The 22005-nt window shown below is 37.9% G+C and overlaps 1 protein-coding gene across 1 annotated transcript in view; it reads right to left on the bottom strand.

Moving 5' to 3' along the window:
• Positions 1–10243, bottom strand: part of RNF41 (ring finger protein 41) — a 204980-nt gene extending 194737 nt beyond the window's left edge. Inside the window, exon 1 of the mRNA XM_053708103.1 lies at positions 10005–10243. The gene's annotated coding sequence lies outside the window, so the exon portion shown is untranslated. The remainder of the gene's footprint in view (positions 1–10004) is intronic.
• Positions 10244–22005: the final 11762 nt, after the last annotated feature.

Genomic DNA, 22005 nt, shown 5'->3' with positions numbered 1-22005 from the left:
GCATGTATATTAGCAAATTATATATATATATATATATATTTTAGGAACCTCTTTATTTTTTTGTGCGTTAAGCATAATATAGAATCCTCTTATAGGACTGAAGGCCACTCTTGGGCCCAAAGACGCTTATGCTGAATAAGAGAGGAATATTAGATTCTGAAATGGCTACTTTTGGGCCTTTAATTATAGGAATGGGCTTCTAATTATCATGGAGTATATATTAGATTCTTAGCTAAGGCTACTCTATGTATACATGGAGGGACAGTTCTGGGATCTTATGCCCTTTTTAATGTAGGTGAGGCCATAAGTGACCCCTTTCATTTATATATATATATATATATATATATATATATATATATATATATATATATATATATATATATATATATTTTACACACATATATATATATATATATATATATATATATATATATATACTCCTCCACTCCCCTCTAGTGGAGAAGCCCTGCAGCTGCATATCATATATATGCTAAATCTATTATGTATTAAGCTGCAGCAGTGAGTAATATATGACGACCTGCATTTTCAGTGGATCCCAATATATCTTTAGGATAGACTAAGCATGTAAATGTGTACTTCACAAACAGAAAGCAAGCTAACACATAACATTGACAAAAATTAAATCTTAAAACACGATAAATACAGAGAGGAAAACAGAACCCCTCATCAGACTAGAAGGTATTTACTATCACTAATGAACTAATGTCAAAGTCCCATAATGAGAACAAAGTAGAACAAGTTTTAGGGAACGATGACAGTTACATAACGTGAACTTGCTGCATGTGAATCTCCTAACCCACTCCAGATCTCCTCTGAGGCTCAGCTAGTGTCATGTAATTGTCCTTCTGGGGTGGGTGGCAGCTATATACGGACCCAATTGACATACATATCACCCTCTGATGCGTCTCAACATGTAGCTGCAGCTTGTCTGGGAGTTGAGGTGCTGGCAGGATTAAACGTGGAATCCAGGACCTGTTATCCGCCACAGCGGGTACAGGAGCGATCAGTTTTTGTAACGCAGCATGGTGCTGCTGAAAAGTGTTGTATGGCGTGTATCTGCCTCCCCACTCGTAAGGGTGTCCAGTGTCACAACGAGATCACTTTGCAGAGTCAGTCACTGGATAGTTTAACAGATCAGGTAGGGAATCTAGATGAATAACCACTGGATCTCTGATGGATCTCTTTTTCCCACCTGGAGCAGGAGCCTCTAAAGTGCATCCGGACCACAGCAGACCTACCGCAGGGGTCTCATCTCCATATATATGCGCTCCGTCCGTCCGGTGCTCAGGTACTGCAAGCATGTAAGGTAAATGTGCCTCCTGATCCACTGGTATCGGTAGGACCTAAGCAACATACTCCATATCAGATTTTGTCCCATAGGCATGCTGGATTGTGTCGAGTATCTCCTCCTCCATGCGAATTAGATGTGTTGTTAGTAGCTCTTCAAGCGCATGTAGAATTTGCTTCTCCATGGTTGCCAAGTGAAAGTTATACAGCGTATATAGCCGTTAGTCCTAGATTCATAGGAATATAGGGAGGGCGAAATGAAGGCCTAGGCCACTAAAGGACCTCCGCTACGCACTTCATCAATTAAGGTGTTCCGGGCTGAAATATATTTCTTAAAAGTAGTGTGATCAACTCAGTAAATCCTGGAACTCCCTCTAATGCAGAGAAGTGCCCAAGATCACCAATCTTCCGAGTAATAAATAGCAGATTAATATACTCTATTGCTCAGCCATGAAAAATAGCAGCCATCACTGCTGCCAGTTAGACACGCCCCCCATATTTATTTATTTTTTTGATAGGTAAATATAAAAAAGGCTCTATGTCTGTTTAAATGTAGTGATGGCAAAAATGCTCTGGTCTTTTGGGAAGTTTTTGTCTAAAATGCCCGGTCCTTAAGGGGTTAAAATATGTTCAATTTTTATTGCACAAAATCATTAAATACATTTGTTAACTTATATAATTAATTTGTGCTTTGGATAGCAGAAAATTATATGCTAGAAAATATTACACTGCCCTCCCCCAGCTACTTCTTAATGACACACGGCTGGCAAACTTTTCTGTGGTGGACACCGTATATATTAAAAGTCCATTCTAAAGAAAGTGTTATAGGGGTGTCTCTCCCCCCCCCCCCCCCAAAAAAAAAAAAAAAAAAAAAAAAAAAAAACACACACCTCAAAATTATAGCACATGCTAAAATAATAATAAAATAATATAAGTATTTTTTCTTGTGCATAAATAAAATAATATAGTAGTCAAGACTTCAAAGTCCTTTTTCCAATATGGTTATAAAAACAGTAAGCGTGATAAGGCCACTTTCAACACGAGTATATTTTCAAGTTACCAGAGTGGATTAGCATTGCACACCTCTCATGAGCCTTCCCTGGGGCCAGTGAGGAAGAAACCTTGATGGATCTCTAGGTACAGATATGCAGTTTACCCTACCCGGCACAGAATCTGTTAACTCTAGACCACCCCTGGTCACGTGGGAGGATGTCACAGCAAATTGTGAGTTAATGTTTCAATGGTTTATAATCTCTTAAAGGGACATAATACATGTATGCTAAATCACTTCAAAGTGATGCAGCAGAGCTATAAAAAGTTGACGTGAAAATATCTATGTAAAAAGGAAAGATTTTAGCTCAACATTTCTTCAGCACATCAGAGTAAGTGTTCTGTGAACAGTTAGAGCTACTGTAAATCTGCAATTTAAAAAACAAAAAAAACATAATAGCCAATCAGCATCAACAGTGCTGAGGCCTTGCATTGATCTCATGAGATTTCACAGTAAACTTCATTAAATTGAATAAGAAACTAACATGACTGGCTGCATATGCTACATGCACACTCAGTTGGAAGTCCTGGGACTAAAGTCTCCTTACAGTAGGGTGTGAATCATTTTAAGGCAAATATCTTTTTTTACAGAGATGTTCAGGCGATATATTCTAGCTTTTTTACAGCTGACTAGAGAATGATCAGTTAGTATGAGAATAATCAGTTAGTCACTGGTAGTAGCATCTACCCGTTTCACCCTCCACAGGGGCTTTAGCAAGATGCCATCTAAAAGTGACCTCACATTTAAATAACCTTTGCCTCCTTATTGGATACTGAGGATTTAATGGTTTGTAGTGGTATAGTTCTCAAATACAGCAGCACTTACATCAAATCAGATCACCACTTAATATTTTTTCTTTACCATATCAACATCACACATGGTAAATATAGACATCACATTAGCCACCAAATAATGTTCTTGTGTTCTAATTTACAAGTTCTATATACAATCCCAGAGGCAGACCTTTTTTTTTTCCTTCTTCATTTTCTGCAAAAAGATTTTTCTTTAAAGGGACAGTACACTGTAAAATTGTTTTTCCATAAATGTATTTTAAATGACTTGTTATACCCACTGCAGAGTATAAAATAGTTGCGAAATTGCATTTTCGTTTTTATTTGTGTATCTGAAGTAGCTGGTTTTGTGCTTTGAAACCACAGCCTATTACAATGGGTTGAGCTTCAGGTAATATCAGATCTCATTATGTTATCACTTTCATGTACACAGACTTGCTTCCTTATCTTATATTTGTCTGGAACACCAAAGCTCAATACATAGAGAGAACAATGGAAAATTATAATTGTATTACTTAACTATCATGCCCCCACTGAGGGTGTAATCTCTTCTGCTGGCTGTGTTTACTTAGGCTTGTCAATAGCATATACGCCAGTATCAAAACTTTCAGTATAGGTTGGGAAACCACAAGCTAAATCAGCTATTTCAAATGCTGAAATATGAGTAAAGGAGCTACTTTCAACCAATTTAATACACTCTAGCAGGTAAAAAGAATCATTGGGAATAATTTAAAGGGGAGAAAGTTTTTGGGTGAACTGTCCCTTTAAATGAAAAGTTTTCTGCAGGTTATTTTGAAATTAACTGAAATTTTAAATTAGGCAGCTACACTAAAGCACAAGCTCAGTTGCAATGTGCTGATTGGCCGGAGAATAAAGCAATTTTTAAAGTTTTATAATATATTGCAGCAGATGAAAAATGGCATTGTAAATTAGCTACAGAGAAAAAAAATACATTTTGTTAAATTTTTAATATTCCTCTTGAATAGATGTGTTTCCTTTGCTTTTTGTCTAACCTCACATAATTATAAGGTAAATATGCAGTAATAAAAAACAAGCAGGGGGCGTGTCCGGGCAATGGGGGTGTGTGTCTGGGCAATGGCCTATGATGGCTGCTAAACTGGGAGCTCTGTAAGGAAAAATTACAATCCGCCTTGCAATTAAGATTTTTCACGTCCATCCAGAAAGAAATTGACCTTCATGAAGTGCATAACGCTCTGCTGGATTGGAATATACCTATATTGAGAGAAAAGAAGCTTCCCAGACTGGACCGCGGGGATCTCTTGGCGGGCTACAAGGAAAGAGAACTCAGCACACCCCCCCCCCGGGGGAACCGGGGTAAGCAGAGTGAACACTGTGCCTCTGCATCTACTCTAACCTGCAATAAGATCTGCAACATGGAGGATGTTTCTGTTATCATAAGAGACCTGCTCCTCGATCTTGAACACATGTTTTGCAGCAGATTAGACCACCTTGCGGCCCTCATGGAGCATGTGCATACAGAGACAGCAACGGAGGTGGCGACAGTGATAGATCCTAACAAACGAGGAGAAATTCTACAATCTACTAATGGCCCAACTTACTTCAGAGGGAGCTCTGCTATATCCACAACCGATGGCTTGTGTGGGATCCTTACCTTGTATCTTGGCCCCGGCTTTGGGGGATGCGGCCGGCCCCCTGGGGAGGGACTCAGATCATTTTGATGCCCGCGAAGAGATCCACACAGAGGCAGCTGCGAAGCACCTTGACACGGAGTCCAAGGACCGGATAATGGAGACCTCTCAAGGTATGGCGGACTCCCAGCGAGGGCGGAACTTGCCTGCAACCTTTTCTTTCCAGCTTGGATCAGTAGGGGATGCCGAACCCCCTCTGGATGTTGACAGGGAAATAAGGGCCAGTTATGGACAAGGGGGGCCCAAAATAGCACTGAAACACCTGCTGGAGAGAATCTTGATACAAGCACACATTGGCAAATGCAGCATGGAGTCCCGAGAGAGAGGCTAGACTTTACTGCGATTCATCTGCCGAACGGATTGGGACTTCACAGATTCTCAAGAGCCGGTATCGGCTAGGTCTATTCTCCTCGTTGTTGGGCTCTGGAATAGGTATACTTTTGTAAACATGGCCGACACTAAGTACTCAGAGTTAACAATTTGCCTGGTCTGTTTATATATGAGTATAAGAGACATGCTTATATGTACTTTTGTTTTCTATATGCTCCTCACAGATATTAAATTAAAAAATGCTGCGAATATGGACCAGGGTTGTTTAATTTGGGCAGTATGTATTTAGAGCAGCGTGGTGATGTGAATTGCGGGTATGTATTAGTGTTCTATATAATTTTGTGAACATTATTGCTCCGCTTTACATATTATTAATGTTCTGTTCGCATGCCTGTGTCTTCATAACTAGAACTTGCTGTATTAGGATTGTTGGCTGTATTATATTGTTATATCTGTACACTGCATTTTATGTTTTGAATATCTGTGTCTTGCTGTACTACAGTTTTCCCAGTATATCTCCTTAGCTTCGATAAAACTTTAACCCCAGAATAATAATGGAAAACCCCCCCTGGGCCAATAGGCGTTGGCTGACATTTTAGTGAGCTGTTGGAAATAGTAGTTTGTCTTAGTTAGATTTGTAATAGTTGTACCTTTTGTTAGTAAGGTTTAGCTTTACAAGCTATAAATGAGGCTCATATTTTATTGCAGAACCAAGCTAAATAACCTATCTTATTGGGTCTTTGTACCCCATAGATTTTTTTTAGTTTTGCGACAGCCTTTGGGGCTGCGGCTGAGACGGTATGAATCATTTGTTTTCGCCCCATCCCCAAAATTTTCTTGGAATACCTAGAGATCCCAGCTAAAATGTTGCTATTACTTGGGGCCCTATTTATTATCTACTAACCCCATTCACTGAATCGGGTACATATAGAACTCACATAGTGTAGAAGGACTCGTTCCTCCTGACCCACTGAGGAGGCTATAATTTTTGGCCTTGATCATATATTATTCACTATAGGTATATATCTGAGCCCAGAAGGGACACACTCTGTTCTATGTTAGTGTAGAGCATTAATCCTGTAGCTGAAATTTTATACAAAAAGGGTCCAGGAGGGGTCCTTTTATATTACTTAATCGTAAAGATTTATACTTATAGTCATATGTAAAAAGTTTTCTGGGCACCAGAGGACCAGAAATAGCCTATATAGCCATAATGCACCTTTACTAGTGAACTGCTATGTCTAGCAGTTCAAGAGAGGCTGATATTTATCCTCGGGAGGTTACATTTTTATCATGCTTATGTTATTTGAAAATGGGGGAAGCCTTCTTGGTTTTTTTTTTTTTTTTTTTTTTTTTAAAAAGTGTCTCTAGAGAATGCGGCATTCACTGCAACAGCAAATATACAAAGTTTTATAATGTGATATTCTATAGTATCTAGTGGTCCAAGTGGCCTATAAAATTAAAAATTGTTTTTTTTCATGCATAACAGCTTTTGCATATCTCTAAAGGCTCAATGATGAACTAAGAAAAATATCCCCCCCCCCCCCCCTATTGAGTTTCATTAGCATGTTTAGAAGCCCAAGAGTGGCTTCCATCTGTCTGGGAGATGTGTATGTATGTATTTTTCCCTGTGTTGCATGGTTTAGTTTTAGGTTTTGTTGTGTACGCTATGGACATATAAAAGCCTACCTTTCCCTAATTGGAATCCTTGTACGAAAACTAGGCCGCACAGTTAGCGCATGTTAGTTTAAAAGTTTGATGTCTGATCGAAAACTAATATATGTTGAAAGAGGTGATGCTCATGGCCGGGTATATTCCCTTAGTGATTAGGGTTTAATACTGTTTATGGTTGCTAGGACATACCTTCTGTATTAGAGATGCATAAGTACTGATGTATGTTGATAGGTGTGTTGCCATGATAATTGTGAGACTTTGTTTTGTATGTCATTGCTACCTCAATAAAAATTTAAAAAAAGCATTGCTCACAAGAACATCTTACACTCAGGAGTCAGAGCTTTGCAGACATCAATCAATGCGCTACAGCTTTGCAGCACTGCTCTCTGTATATGTTCTTTTTAAACAGTGCTTTTACTCTGGCTGCACTGTAAGGGAGTACTTACACAGTCCAGCCAGAGCACAGTGCTGTTTAAAGACTGATATGGATCAGTGCTGCAAATCAAAAGCGCAAACAGTTCCCGCTTGTGTCCCATTCCTTCTGCAATGGCATCTCAGATCACAACAACAACATGTTCTGCCTTGGAGTATACAATTAATGCAAGATAAAAGATTATCATAATGGTCAAGTGAATACATCTAGGGTACATGATACAAATATACCTCAGATTTGTTTCATTCTATCAGTCTACAAGGAAAGGGGAAATGTCAAGCTTAGAGTTCAAACTATTTGTAAATAGGGTATCAAACTTGTATATAAGCGCTGCTTTGTGAAGAATTTTTTTTTTTTTTTAAATTACCCCCTTCTATTTGGTTTGAACTACACAAAGACCCCAAATTTTGAAATCATTTGTATTATTACTATGTTTCATCCTAAAGTGCATATAAAGGTGTGAGTCCTAATCCCCATTTTGAATGTTAAAGAGATGTTCTCCGATTCTATCCCTCAAACTCCTTGTAGTCTCAACTAAACAAAATCAGATTGCACAAGCATTGTATCATATAAATCACACACTTTGTGTACATCTTTAGGTTCCTTGCTATTTCCTACTAAATGCCAGTGGAGATATTTCTTATTAAACCATTATCTTTGCTATAATTGGTAATAAATGGGACAGCAAATTTATAAGTAACCTCATTAGAACGCTCTTTATACTCTAAACGGCATCCTCTATCAGTCTTCCTTGCCCTGTCTATAACTTCACCGATATTTCTTGTGTTGTAACCTTATGCAAGAATTGCAACCTGGGAATCATAATCTTATATTCTTGAGCAATTCTTCCTGATCCTCAGACACTGCCATACCAGGATATTCTCTTGCGATCTCTGGTAGTGGCAGACTGGCAGTATGAACAGAATGGTTAGAATCGACTTGTTTAAAAACGTGTGTCAAAACCCTAAGAACCTACCATTATTTCCAAATCCAAGAAAGTAATCACTTCCTAGCCGTATTGATATGTGAAACAAACCTGAATAATTCTTATTCATTGCAAAAAAAAAAAAAAAAAAAAAAAAAAAAAAAAAGTCAGATCCTCTCAAAACAATCATTGTCTATGTATCTTTAGATCTTATGCGCTTGAAAATCTACATAGGCGATGAGGTGTGCAATGCTGATCCACTCTGGACTTTGTGAAGTCTTGAATACTATTTTGACATTTTATTATTATTTGAAGGTGGTCCTTTTTGGGAGACAAACCTATCACAGACTCTCTTTAAAATTGGCTTTTAATATAATTTGCTACTATTTTACAGTTAATAGTCATAGTTTGACACTAACAAAGTATAATAAATTGATTATAAGCCTTAAACTTTTTTTTACATAACCCACGTCACAGGGTTGTTCAATCACAACCCACTCAATCATGATGTTCACTTCAATGCAGCACAGCAGGAGAGTATTACATTGAAATGAATAGCACAATCAAGCAAGGTATAATTGGATGGGGGGGGGGGTCGGGGGAAAGAAAAAAAAAAGAAATCGGAAAGATTTTGTGGATATTAGCTTTTCAGAACATCTGTTCAGAGAAATATTTAGTTTTCAAAAGGTGAGACTTATTTTAGTAATTTATTAAGCACATGCTGCAAACTGCTCTGAAAACATTTTAAATGTTTACTGTCCCTTTAAATATAAAGACTTATTTCAAAATCAAAATAAACAGCCCCCTACCCCCGGCATATGCTGTTCCTTTAATTCTAAATATGTGGCCCCCACATACTGACAGCAACCAGGTTAAATATAGAAAAGAACAAACTAACTGATGCTACAAGCAATAAATGAAGTTTGAAAAGCTCTAGCTAATATGCAGCTATGATTTTTGCATTAAAATATTTCATAGTTTCTTTCATTTTGATTGCTTAGTTACATGTTTTCCAGATTTTATGATAACTGGAGCAATAAAAGGACATGGAATATGCAAGAGTTCTATCATGCATGTGAAAGCTCTCCTGCATTAAATAATAAATAAATCTAACAACCATGAAATAAATTAACTTCCAATGTTTGATCATTTTAAAACCTTAGTGCATGCAAAATTTTAGAAACCACTTGGAATTTTGTGTTGACACATTATCTATTTTTGAAACATTGGAGAATACACATGGCTCATACAATATCCTTACCTTGAGTGGCACAGGTGACTATATTTAGACTGAGTTTAGCACATATAACATACACCAGAAGATAATAAAATATAAGCTAACAATAAAGAACAGTTTGTATTCACTGAGGTCTCTCCGTAACAAGATGTAAGGTTTTTAAACGTTTCAATACATATAAAGCAATGAAACAGTTACAGAAAAGAAAAAGGGGAGCTATGGGGGGGGGGGGGTGCTAATTTTTATTCTCACTACAGATAACCTTTATGCACAAAATGATAACGCTGCAAAAAACACAGTTCAGTGTTTATTTGTATTTATGCAGGTGCACATATTTGTAAAACGTATCAAGTTGTGTAAAATATGTATTATTAGAGCATGGATCATATTATATACAAAACAATTACATCTAACATTCTAAACTTAAACCCACATGTTTTCTTAACCTAAAAACGCCTCAAATACACCTTGACCTAACCTCTCTGATTAAATACAGTTTTGTAAACAATACGATACACAGGTCAATACAAACATGATATCTATATCAAGTATATACACTAAAAGCTCATGCAAATAAACACTCACTAATTCAGCCCACATCTGCCCCTTAGCCCTGAGGGGCCTCCACGTTACACACTCGGAATTCTCTATCTTTCAGAAATGGATGGGCGCACTGCATACTAACCGAAACAAGCCCCGACACCAACGGAGCGGCTCCCCGGCGCCTCTACCGGGGAAGGAGTACTCCGGTGCCGGGACACTCCGTTCCTTCTCTTCCCCCTGTCAGGCGCTGACGCCACCACCAACCCCACAGATCTGCTGCTACGCAACCCGCCACTAAGCCACGCCCTACCTAAGACAGACAGAAAACTTTCGTCAATCAGGACACAGGCATATGAAGAATCTGCACAATTGCACCAATCAGGGACCAGGAAAGAAAGGGGCGGGTGTTATTAAAATACTGGGTATCCTTGGCATAGGAAGAAACTTTAACTCATTCCCTGGTAAGTTACGTCACGAACTTTACCAGCCAATCACAATATAGTTGCTAGTCAATTGTGTCGTTACGTCAGTAGGTGAGGTGTGGTGTCGCCATTTTGGACTTTCTCATTCATGTATTGTAAGAGATGACGCTTTTTGTGTCACGAATTTAGCACTCCCCTTTAGAGAACTTCGTATGAACCATTAAGAATCCAGTATTCTATTCTGCAGTTAAAGGTGACACAGATGTACTATTTCACGTCATACCTTTTGAACAATACTTATTGTTGTTAAAAAAACAAACTATTCCACCATAAAATATTGTATATTTCAATTAGTAATGAAATCCACTATTTCTAATTTCTCCCTTTGGCATTGTATTTTAAAAAATTATAAATGGGTCCCATGGCAAATACAGTGAATCTTGTATTTTCCTTTCTGCTATTTGCCATAGGTTGAAAAGCATAGAGTTTGGAAGTCTTAGCAAAATCATATATTTAATTATTTTCATTTTTTTCCCATTATACTACTCTCTTTAGACAGCAACAAAATACAATTTATACTGAAGAAATCAATGGTTTCTTACTTGAAGTAGTGGTGATGTGACTATGCATTGTGTCTTTTTTTTATTAAATAGAAACTTCCCTCCTATACATCCTGGTTTTTCATCCTGTGGTACCCTTGAGAGTACCTAGAGCATTGGCAAGGTGTACTCCAGCAGTCACCCTTTTATTATATGTTGTCACTTAAATCAGTGTTTTTCTTGTTTTTTCCTTCAAGTAAGCCTAATAGGCCTCATTGTATTTGTCTATCTGGTTGGGTTAGTTGTTCACTCATTGTGACTGGTTTACCTGTGCTCATTTTGGGAAATCCTTAGGATCTGGCGTGTTATAAACATTTGAGGACTGGCGTTGAGAAAAACATATAAATGTGTTACAGGGTAAGAGCCTGGTAAGCTGTATAACACTGTGAGAACGTGTCATAATGATGTGCCAGTAGGGTTGGTAGATGTCCAGTATTGAACTGGATAAATCCAGTGTTTTAGCAAGCTGTCAAGTCAAATCTTCACAAAAATACTGTACACTTAAATGTTCAGTTTTTTTAAAGTCCCAGAGTGTTAGATAAATGCAAAATGCCTCCTATCTATTTTGCATTACAAATATGGGTCAGAAAGAAGTAAAGGGCAGTCAAGGGGTCAAATCTCTACTGTACATGTGTTGCTGGCAACCAAAAAGGTAAAATGATTTATTTGTAGGTAACTGTCAGCCATGTGGTAAAATTACTTCTGTTTAGTTGTGCAAAATATACGCAGTAGGAATAAGAGTGAGATCTAAGGTAGAGCTTTGGTGGAAGGGGGTTTGTGTGAGCCCCCAGACTACTATGCCCTGTCACCTACAGATTGTCACGTATTTTTGTGGAGGACAGCTGGCAACCCTAGGTGCCAGATAAATGGTCACAGTGAAATATCACAAGGAAAATATGCCATGATGAAATGTGCCTAGTAAAGTATTCTATATCCATTTCAGACCACCACCTTCTCACCTATAATCATAATGTACTGGCTAAACTCACTTCTCCATCTCGCCTCCTGTAGAAATATGCATGTTGTGGATCCTCTCCAATTTTCCAAACTTATTTAACACCTCTTACCTCACAATTCCACTATAGCCTGCCCTGATCTTGCTACAGCCCACTATAACAATACTCTCTTCTGCACTAGACAGTCTCACTCCTCCCCAACTGCACAAAACCCCTTGTTGTCAGTTACAGCCCTGGCACTCTCAGCAAATGCGCTACTTGCAAAAATGCTCCCGCATTGCTGAGTGTTTCTGGAGGAAATATGGCTCAAAACCTGATTTCATCCATTTTAAGTTCATTCTTGATTCATACACATCTGCCACTCACTTATCCAAGTAAACCTACTTCTTTTCTCTTATATATACTCTTACCTCCAACGTCTCTACTTTTAACGCTCTCTTCTACCCACCTGCACCACCTCCTTCGTCTGTCATTAGTGCTTAAAGGGACAGTCTAGTCCAAAATAAACTTTTATGATTCAGATTGGGCATGTCATTTTAAACAATTTTCCAATTTACTTTTATCACCAATTTTGCTTTGTTCTCTTGGTATTCTTAGTTGAAAGCTTAACCTAGGAGGTTCATATGCTAATTTCTTAGACCTTGAAGGCCGCCTCTTAAGAATGCATTTTAACAGGTTTTTCACCACTAGAGGGTGTTAGTTCATGTGTTTCATATAGATAACACTGTGCTCATGCACGTGAAGTTACCTGGGATCTATCACTGATTGGCTAAACTGCAAGTCTGTCAAAAGAACTGAAATAAAGGGGCAGTTTGCAGAGGCTTAGATACAAGATAATCACAGAGGTAAAAAAAATATAAATATAACTGTGTGGGTTATGCAAAACTGGGGAATGGGTAAAAAAGGGATTATCTATCTTTTAAAACAATAACAATTCTGGTGTAGACTGTCCCTTTAATGCCTGGCAGACTACTTTTTAAACAAAACAAATACTGTACTATCCAAAGCAACATCCCGACACAAGCCTGCAATTTTCCATCTCCACCCCCAGTCATTCCCTCTGCCACTCTTTGCATCTTTCCCCCAGAAGTACAGGAAAAGGGGACAAAATAAATAAGTTAGTTGCAAACATTTTTTTATTTTGTTTAATGTCCCTTTAAATTTTCCAATTTTTGTTCTGGATTTTGTGAATCATGTTTTATGCAGTGGTTTAGTTTACACATACTGTATATGTACAGTATATATATATATATATATATATATATATGTTAAATGTATAATTTTGTTTACCATTTTGTAGCTGGATTCTTGTGGGGAGTCGTCCTTTGTTGTACAGACAAGGATTTGATATTGGTAAGTTATTTTTTCATAACCCCCCCTACTATGGGCAAGATAACAAGTCGCGCAGCAAATCTGTTTTTCACAATTGAGAAAACACTGTGCGCGTTAAGGTTTTTGCGCATTGGGGTTGCGCAGGTATAACAAGTTGCAAAATAACTTTTTTGCGCATGCGTTAACCCGAATACTGCACATAAACTAACTTGCGTTTTCGTGTGTGCATGCATGTATTCCCCCATAGAGATCAATGGAGAAAAAAAAGTGGGGAAAAAAACCTAACACCTGAGAGCGCAAAAACTCAATCGCGTTTTTGCATTCCCCATAGAAGTCAATGGAGAAAAAAATGTTGGAAAAATCATACAACATTGCATATTCACACTAACAAATATAAAATATTTACAGTAAATACATTGTTAAAGTCTTTATTAAATATGCATATTGCATAAATATGTTTTATCATGTTTTTATCTGCTTAAAGTGAAGGTAAACTTTGATGAATGAAAGCCCATTTTTTAAAAATACTATTAAAAACAGGGGCACTTTCATTCATCAAAGTTTAGAAAGCAGCCGTTTTGATTAAAAGCTTACCTTGGTTTATTTCACAGCCAGAGGAGCTTCCTCAAATCACGGCATGGCCTCAGGAAATGACTCCCCTGGGGGGAAAGCCATGATTGGAGGATCTCCGGGTGGGGGAAGCTCCTCTGGCTGTGAAATAAACCAAGGTAAGCTTTTAATCAAAACGGCTGCTTTCTAAACTTTGATGAATGAAAGCCCATTTTTTAAAAATACTATTAAAAACAGGGGCACTTTCATTCATCAAAGTTTAGAAAGCAGCCGTTTTGATTAAAAGCTTACCTTGGTTTATTTCACAGCCAGAGGAGCTTCCCCCACCCGGAGATCCTCCAATCATGGCTTTCCCCCCAGGGGAGTCATTTCCTGAGGCCATGCCGTGAATTGAGGAAGCCGGATTAGTCATTAGTACGGGGTGTTTTTTTTTAATATATTTTATTTCTTTATTTGATATATAAAGACAATAACAACATCTTATCATATAAAAAATCATACATAGCCACTGTAAAGCATAACGTCCTTTTGTAAGTCCTCAGGAAGATGGTGGCTTCTATCAAATAAAAACAACATATGTTTTGATCTTTATGTTACTTTAAACAGAAGGAGGTTTGTGCTATTCAACTGTCCAGCATGCTGTGTCCTCTTGGGTAATATTGGTACCAGAGTTAAGGAAACATATGCAAAATATTCCGTTGTAATCAAATTTAGATATAGATGAAAAATAACTTTTAACCAAAAAATAAAAGCAAAACAGTACAAACTACAAATAATCTTAGCCCATTAGTAGAATACACATTGGTATAAGTAACAGTGATGCCCAGGGATATGCTTTAACCTGTATCATAATCAGCCTTTCATTTATAACACATATAGAGGCACAACCTATAGCATTTATCATCAGTTATGTAGTGTGTTAATATGAATAGGCATGGTGCAGTCTATGCTACCTAGTATGGAACTCAAAACCCCTCCAGCTCTCACTCTGCCTTAGCAAATTTGTACTGTTCCCATAGGAAAACAATATCATAATATACATTTAATCTCCCTGTGGAGAAATAAAAATACCTCTCCATTTTAATTGTATACTCTACCTGCTTCATCCAACTTTCCAATGTTGGGATTTGTGGAGATTTCCAGTATTTGGGAATCAGTTTTTTGGCAGCATTAAACATAATCTGGGTTATAATATAGTTTACATGTTATAGTAGAGAGATCATTAAAGATAGAGAGTGCTGGAGAGAGCTCTCGAGTCAAGCCCGTAACCTTTCCAATTTCAGCATAAACATCACTCCAAAATGAACATAAATGAGTGCATTCCCACCAGATATGAAACATGGTGCCCTCCTGACCACAACCCCTCCAACACTTATTACTCGCATTCTTAAACATATATTTTAATCTATTAGGGGTCAAATACCACCTTGTAAGGACTTTCAAATTGGTTTCCATATAAGAGGATAAATGCGAGGATTTTGCCGCATAGGAGCACAACTGCCTCCACTGCTTAGAAGTTATCTGCATATTCATCTCCCTCTCCCATTTCTGTACTTACAAAGGTCTAGGTGGAAGATTTGATTCTATAAGGTACTGATATATTAATGACATTATGCCCTTTTTTGTAGGCATATTGCCCAAACACTGTAACTCAAAAGCAGTTGGTGGGCGTAAATTTTTTTTCTTGTTTTTATGTGTAAGTATATAGTGTCGAGTCTGGTGGAAGGCAAACCATGTAGGAAAATAATCGTGACCTTGATCTTGTAATACTTGTCTACACATCATTTTACCCTCCTGTATTAAATTGTAGATTGGAACCAGATCGCAAAAATGGCTTACATCTCTGGGTATATTCATATTCCTTGATCTACACTCCTCCAGCTCTCTATTATACAGCAATGTTGTCAGCGGGGAATATGGTGTGGATATTTTAGTGAATTTATTTCTGTGGGTTATCCAGGTTGACCAGGTCTCACTAAAAATCGTGTATGGCCTACCAGCAGACAGTAGTGCTGTAGGGATTGATGGAGCCCAACAGAGACCTCCCATACGTGGCACATTTAATAACTGTGCCTCCAGGTGAACTATTTTTTTATATGAATGTTTACTCTGCCTACACCAGTCCACAACTCTACTCAAAGATATAGCAGACTTATACCATTGTAAATTGGGAACCCCCAAACCTCCCTTTTCCCGGGGGATGTAAAGAGTGTTTTGGGACTATCTAGGTGGTTTTCCCTGCCAAATATAGGAATTTAATATTTTCTGCAGTCTATGGATATCCCTAGAGATACCCGGAATAGGTAAGGCCTGTATAAGATATAGCGCCTTTGGCAATAACATTATTTTTGCAGCTGCAATTCTAGCCAACCACGAAATATTATGCTTTGGCAACCACCGGGAAGTTAATAGTTGAAACTTAGTTATGAGTTTTCCATAATTAAGCTTGCGCAGCTTCTCCTCATCAGAGGTTAGTTGAATGCCCAGGTATTTCAGTGATGCGGGGTTAATTCTAAATGGGCTAGTGGTCTTAAGTTCACTCATAATTTCTGTTGAGACGTTTATAGGGTATAACTCTGACTTGGAAGGGTTGATTAAAAAAATAGATACTTCTCTGTATTTTAAAAGTTCCTTTTGTGCCCTTATCAATGACTCCACAGGGGAGGACAAAGTCATTAAGACATCGTCCGCAAACATAGCCAATTTATAGGATTTATTTTGAATCTCTATCCCTTTTATGTGAGGGTTATTACGTAGCTTAGCTGCCAAAGGCTCCAGGGTTAGAACAAACAACAATGGGGATAGTGGACACCCTTGTCTCGTCCCGTTGCGAATCTCAAAGGCATCCGACAGAAGACCATTAACTCGAATTTGCGCTGATTGGTTGGAATATAGGGCCAAAATTTGAGATATAAATTTAGAGGGAAAGCCAAATTTGATTAATGTAGAGTGTAGGAAAGTCCAATCTAATCTGTCGAATGCCTTATCCGCGTCTGTTGAGAGGAAGACAGCTGGAACTTTAGTAAATTTGATGTGGACCAAGAGGGTGACAACCTTGCCTATATTATCTCTGGCCTCTCTATCCCGTACAAAACCTACTTGATCTTCATCAAGTAGGATAGGTAATAAGTCATTCATCCTAGTGGCCAAAATGTTTGCATAAAGTTTAATATCTGCATTGAGCAGAGAGATAGGTCTAAAGTTAGCAGGCACAGTAGGGGATTTCCCCAGTTTTGGAATGACCGTTATATGTGCCTGCAGCATAGTATCTGGTAACACACAGCCATTGGAAATAGAATTAAATAATAAGGCCAAATGGGGGCTTAACTGGGACTTAAAAGTTTTATAATAGAGGGCAGTAAAGCCGTCTGGTCCTGGTGCTTTATTCGGTTTCATGTCTGAAATTGCTGTCTGCACTTCCTCTACACTTATAGGTAATTCTAGAGATTGTGCCGCCACTGCTGATAATTTTGGAAGGTCTATATCCTTTAGGTATTTATCGCACACCTCTCTATGTGTGATTGAGGGTCTGTCTATATGAATGTTGTATAGCTTGTGATAAAACCCCTGAAATGTCTTGGCAATAGTCAAAGTATCCTCTATTTGAGACCCTGAGTTTGACGTGAGTGAATGTATATAAGACTTAATTTGTTGTTTTTTTAGGGCTCTGGCTAAATATTTTCCTGTTTATTACTCTCCCCATAAAACCTCTGTTGTAAAAACAGGAGCTTTCTTTGGATTCAATGTATAGGTGTTCGTTTAGTAGTTTCCTTTCTCATTAAGGGATTGTAGTATATTATCGTCTCTAGGATAAATTTTTAAGTTTAAAGTAATCCCACTCTGAAACTTCCTTTGCTAGGGACAGATAAGCTCTCCTATTCGCCCTTTGTCTGATTGCTTTAGTTTTGATGAATTCCCCCCTCATATATGCCTTATGTGCCTCCCATATCATATCTAGTTTAGTTTCTGGAATAGCATTAACTGCAAAATAAGTGTCCATCTGTTTAGTATAGTTCTCCACTGCCTGTGGATCTAAAAGTAAGGAGTCATCCAATCTCCAGCAAAAGGGTCGAACTGGCATAGATGGCCAATGTAAAAGACGTTCCACTAAAGAATGGTCAGACCACGTGGTATGTTTTATATCACACTGCTTGATATATGAAAGAGCTATGTGGTCTGTTAATATGTAATCTAGGCGAGAATAGCTTTTATGTGGGTGCATAAAAAAAGTGTAATCCTTCTTAAGAGGGTGTAGGCAGTGCCCAGTATCATGTAAAGTAAGTGATTTAATGGATTGCCATATGGATTTGGAAACCTTGTATGGAATACAAGTAGTAGAGTTTGAGCTGTCCACTAAGGGAACTAATGTAATGTTTAAATCTCCACCAAGGATCAGAGGACCTTTAGAAATATCTAGAATGTTTTAGGATACCTGTTTTATAAATGCATCTTGATGTTGATTTGGGGCATATAAATTAACCAGCGTTACTGGTTTGCCATGCAGCAGGCCCACGATGCATAAGAACCTGCCTTCCCTATCTTTATCAATTTGTAGAACTTTAAATGGGATAGATCTATGGATAAGAATGCTTACACCATTAATCTTTTTTTATGATGATTAACACTATGAAAATGTTGAGTGTATTACGTAGTAAAATATCTTAGTATATTATTCAATTTAAAATGGGTTTCCTGTAATAGAAGAATTTTACCTCCCCTTTGGTATAAATCTTTAAGGGCCATCACTCTTTTATTTGGGATATTAAACCCCTTCACATTTTGGGTGATAATGTGTAAATGTTGAGCTTTACCTTGTGTGGTCATTGGAAAATTTTATTCGACTCACCACCCTAGTCAGCTGGGACATCATGGCTGTGCAGTTAGCATATTTAATCCCTGGGCTTAACAACAATAAAAAAAAAACATATTTAACATCATAACAAAAGTGATATGAGAACATAAAGCCTTCTAGTCAGAAGCTTTTCAACAAGATACAGGGGGGGGGATTGCCCAGAAGGGCCAAACTGGAATAAAACATTGTTAGGTTGAATACATCCTAATATTTGAACATATGCTTAGTATATTTCTAACCACTAACACACAGTCCTACATTTTGCAATTCTTTTTTTTTATTTTTTTATTTAGTATAACAATATATATAAAACATGTTAAATATGTTCAATAAGTTTCTAGACATCACGACAAAAAGGAAAACAATACACAAAAGGCCGAAGAAAACAACAGAGAAAAAGTGTACTAGCATCAATTACATGCTTTCTCCATATATGCGTAATATTTTAACCCTCCTATACGATCCCTTTAAGCAAAACCAACAAATAAAAACACACAGACAAACAAGAAAAAAAAAAAAAAAGAATATATAAATTATAAAACCTTCTCCAAATCCGCCCGTGTCCCTCCTTCCCACTCGGCCAAGCACCAGACCTAATTTAGCTTAATATTTATAATTTGTTCTATTCGCTGTGTGAAATCATTGCCCTGAGAGCAAACAAAAAACTTCCAGATATTACAGAACCTTTCCCCTGAGTTCCCTCCTATTTTAATGTCATAAGCCGCTTTCATTACTGCATCTAGTAGTAATTTCCTTACTTCCGTTATTGACGGAACTTTAACCATAATCCAGTATCTAAAAATAAGTGTTCTAATAATTGTTACTGCAACCACCAGAAAATTATCATCTCTATCCCATGAAGAATGGGGTCTAAGAAAAAATATAGATTCCTTAGTTAAATACATTTTCCTTTTGAAAATAGTGAAGAAAAGAAATTCTACTTTCTTCCAAAACTGATTTAACCCCTTAATGACCAACGACGTGCAGGGTACGTCCTCCAAAAAAATGTCCTTAACGACCAAGGACGTACCCTGCACGTCGTTGGTCTTTGAAAGCAGTGGAAGCGATCCTGATCACTTCCAGCTGCTTTCATGTTATTGCAGTGATGCCTCGATATAGAGGCATCCTGCAATAACTTTTTTAAGCAGTCCGATGCAGAGAGAGCCACTCTGTGGCCCTCTCTGCATCGGCTATGATCGTTGGTGGGTGGGAGCGTGTCCAGGGAGGCCATCAGTAGAGGAGGGGGGCGGGATTGCGCGTGCGTGCACGGGAGCGTGTGCGCGTGTGCACAGGAGTGTGCACGTGTGAAACTGCCCAAAAGTTAGAATTGAAGTGGAAGAGGCACAAGGTGGGACTCAGTGGGAGAGAGGGTGGGAATAAAAAATATTAATGATCTGGGAGAGGGTGGGGGGTTGGGTGTTAAGGGGGGTAAGCTACACTACAGAAAATCTTAAAATAAACTTTTGATTTCAAACTGGGTACTGGCAGACAGCTGCCAGTACCCAATATGGTGCACAATAAGGCAGAGGAGGGGGGTAGAGAGCTGTTTGGGGGGGATCAGGGAGGTTGGGGCTACACAGAAGAATTATTTTTTTTTTAAACAAAAAAAAACAAAACTTTTATTTTAGTACTGGCAGACTTTCTGCCAGTACTTAAGATGGCGGGGACAATTGTGGGGTCGGGGAGGAAAGACAGCTGTTTGGGAGGGATCAGGGGGTGTGATGTGTCAGGTGGGAGGCTGATCTCTACACTAAAGCTAAAATTAACCCTGCAAGCTCCTTATAAGCTACCTAATTAACCCCTTCACTGCTAGCCATAATACACGTGTGATGCGCAGCAGCATTTAGCGGCCTTCTAATTACCAAAAAGCAACGCCAAAGTCATATATGTCTGCTATTTCTGAACAAAGGGGATCCTAGAGAAGCATTTACAACCATGTGTGCCATAATTGCACAAGCTGTTAGTAAATAATTTCAGTGAGAAACATAAAATTGTGAAAAATGTAACGTTTTTTTTCAATTTGATCGCATTTGGCGGTGAAATGGTGGCATGAAATATACCAAAATGTGCCTAGATCAATACTTGGGGTTGTCTACTGCACTACACTAAAGCTAAAATTAACCCTACAAGCTCCCTACATGCTCCCTAACTAACCCCTTCACTGCTGGGCATAATACACGTGTGGTGCACAGTGACATTTAGCGGCCTTCTAATTACCAAAAAGCAACGCCAAAGCCATATATGTCTGCTATTTCTGAACAAAGGGGATCCCAGAGAAGCATTTACAACCATTTATGCCATAATTGCACAAGTTGTTTGTAAATAATTTCAGTGAGAAACCTAAAGTTTGTGAAAAAATTTGTGAAAAAGTGAACGATTTTTTTTATTTGATGGCATTTGGCGGTGAAATGGTGGCATGAAATATACCAAAATGGGCCTAGATCAATACTTTGGGATGTCTTCTAAAAAATATATATACATGTCAGGGGATATTCAGGGATTCCTGAAAGATATCAGTGTCCCAATGTAACTAGCGCTAATTTTGAAAAAAAGTGGTTTGGAAATAGCAAAGTGCTACATGTATTTATTGCCCTATAACTTGCAAAAAAGCAAAGAACATGTAAAAATTGGGTATTTCTAAACTCTGGACAAAATTTAGAAACTATTTAGCATGGGAGTTTTTTGGTGGTTGTAGATGTGTAACAGATTTTGGGGATCAATGTTAGAAAAAGTGTGTTTTTTCCATTTTTTCCCTCATATTTTATAATATTTTTATAGTAAATTATAAGATATGATGAAAATAATGGTATCTTTAGAAAGTCCATTTAATGGCGAGAAAAACGATATATAATATGTGTGGGTACAGTAAATAAGTAAGAGGAAAATTACAGCTAAACACAAACACCGCAAAAATGTAAAAATAGCCTTGGTCCCAAACGGACAGAAAATGGAAAAGTGCTGTGGTCATTAAGGGGTTAACTTCGGACATTTCCATATTAAATGAATTAAGTCTGGATCGGCCAAGTGGCATTTAGAACAGCAATTAAGCACGTTTTTATTCCATTTTGCCACTCTACGTGGAGTAAAATAATCCCTATGTAATAATCTGAATTGAATTTCTCTATGGTAAGATGAAGGAAATAGTTTTTGGTGTCCAATGAGATACCAGTTCTGTTAATGCTGAGTTTTCATCTAAAGACAACAATAGTTTGTATATAAAAGATAGCAGACCCTTTCTAACTTTAGCAACATCAATTAAAGAATGTTTTTTCCATAATTGAGGAGCTAGCCTAGTCAGTTTAAAGATATAAC

Source organism: Bombina bombina, chromosome 3, assembly GCF_027579735.1.
Source record: "Bombina bombina isolate aBomBom1 chromosome 3, aBomBom1.pri, whole genome shotgun sequence".
Lineage (NCBI taxonomy): Eukaryota > Metazoa > Chordata > Amphibia > Anura > Bombinatoridae > Bombina > Bombina bombina.
Note: the sequence above shows the minus strand (reverse complement) of the source record. Positions and strands in the feature narration are given on the sequence as shown.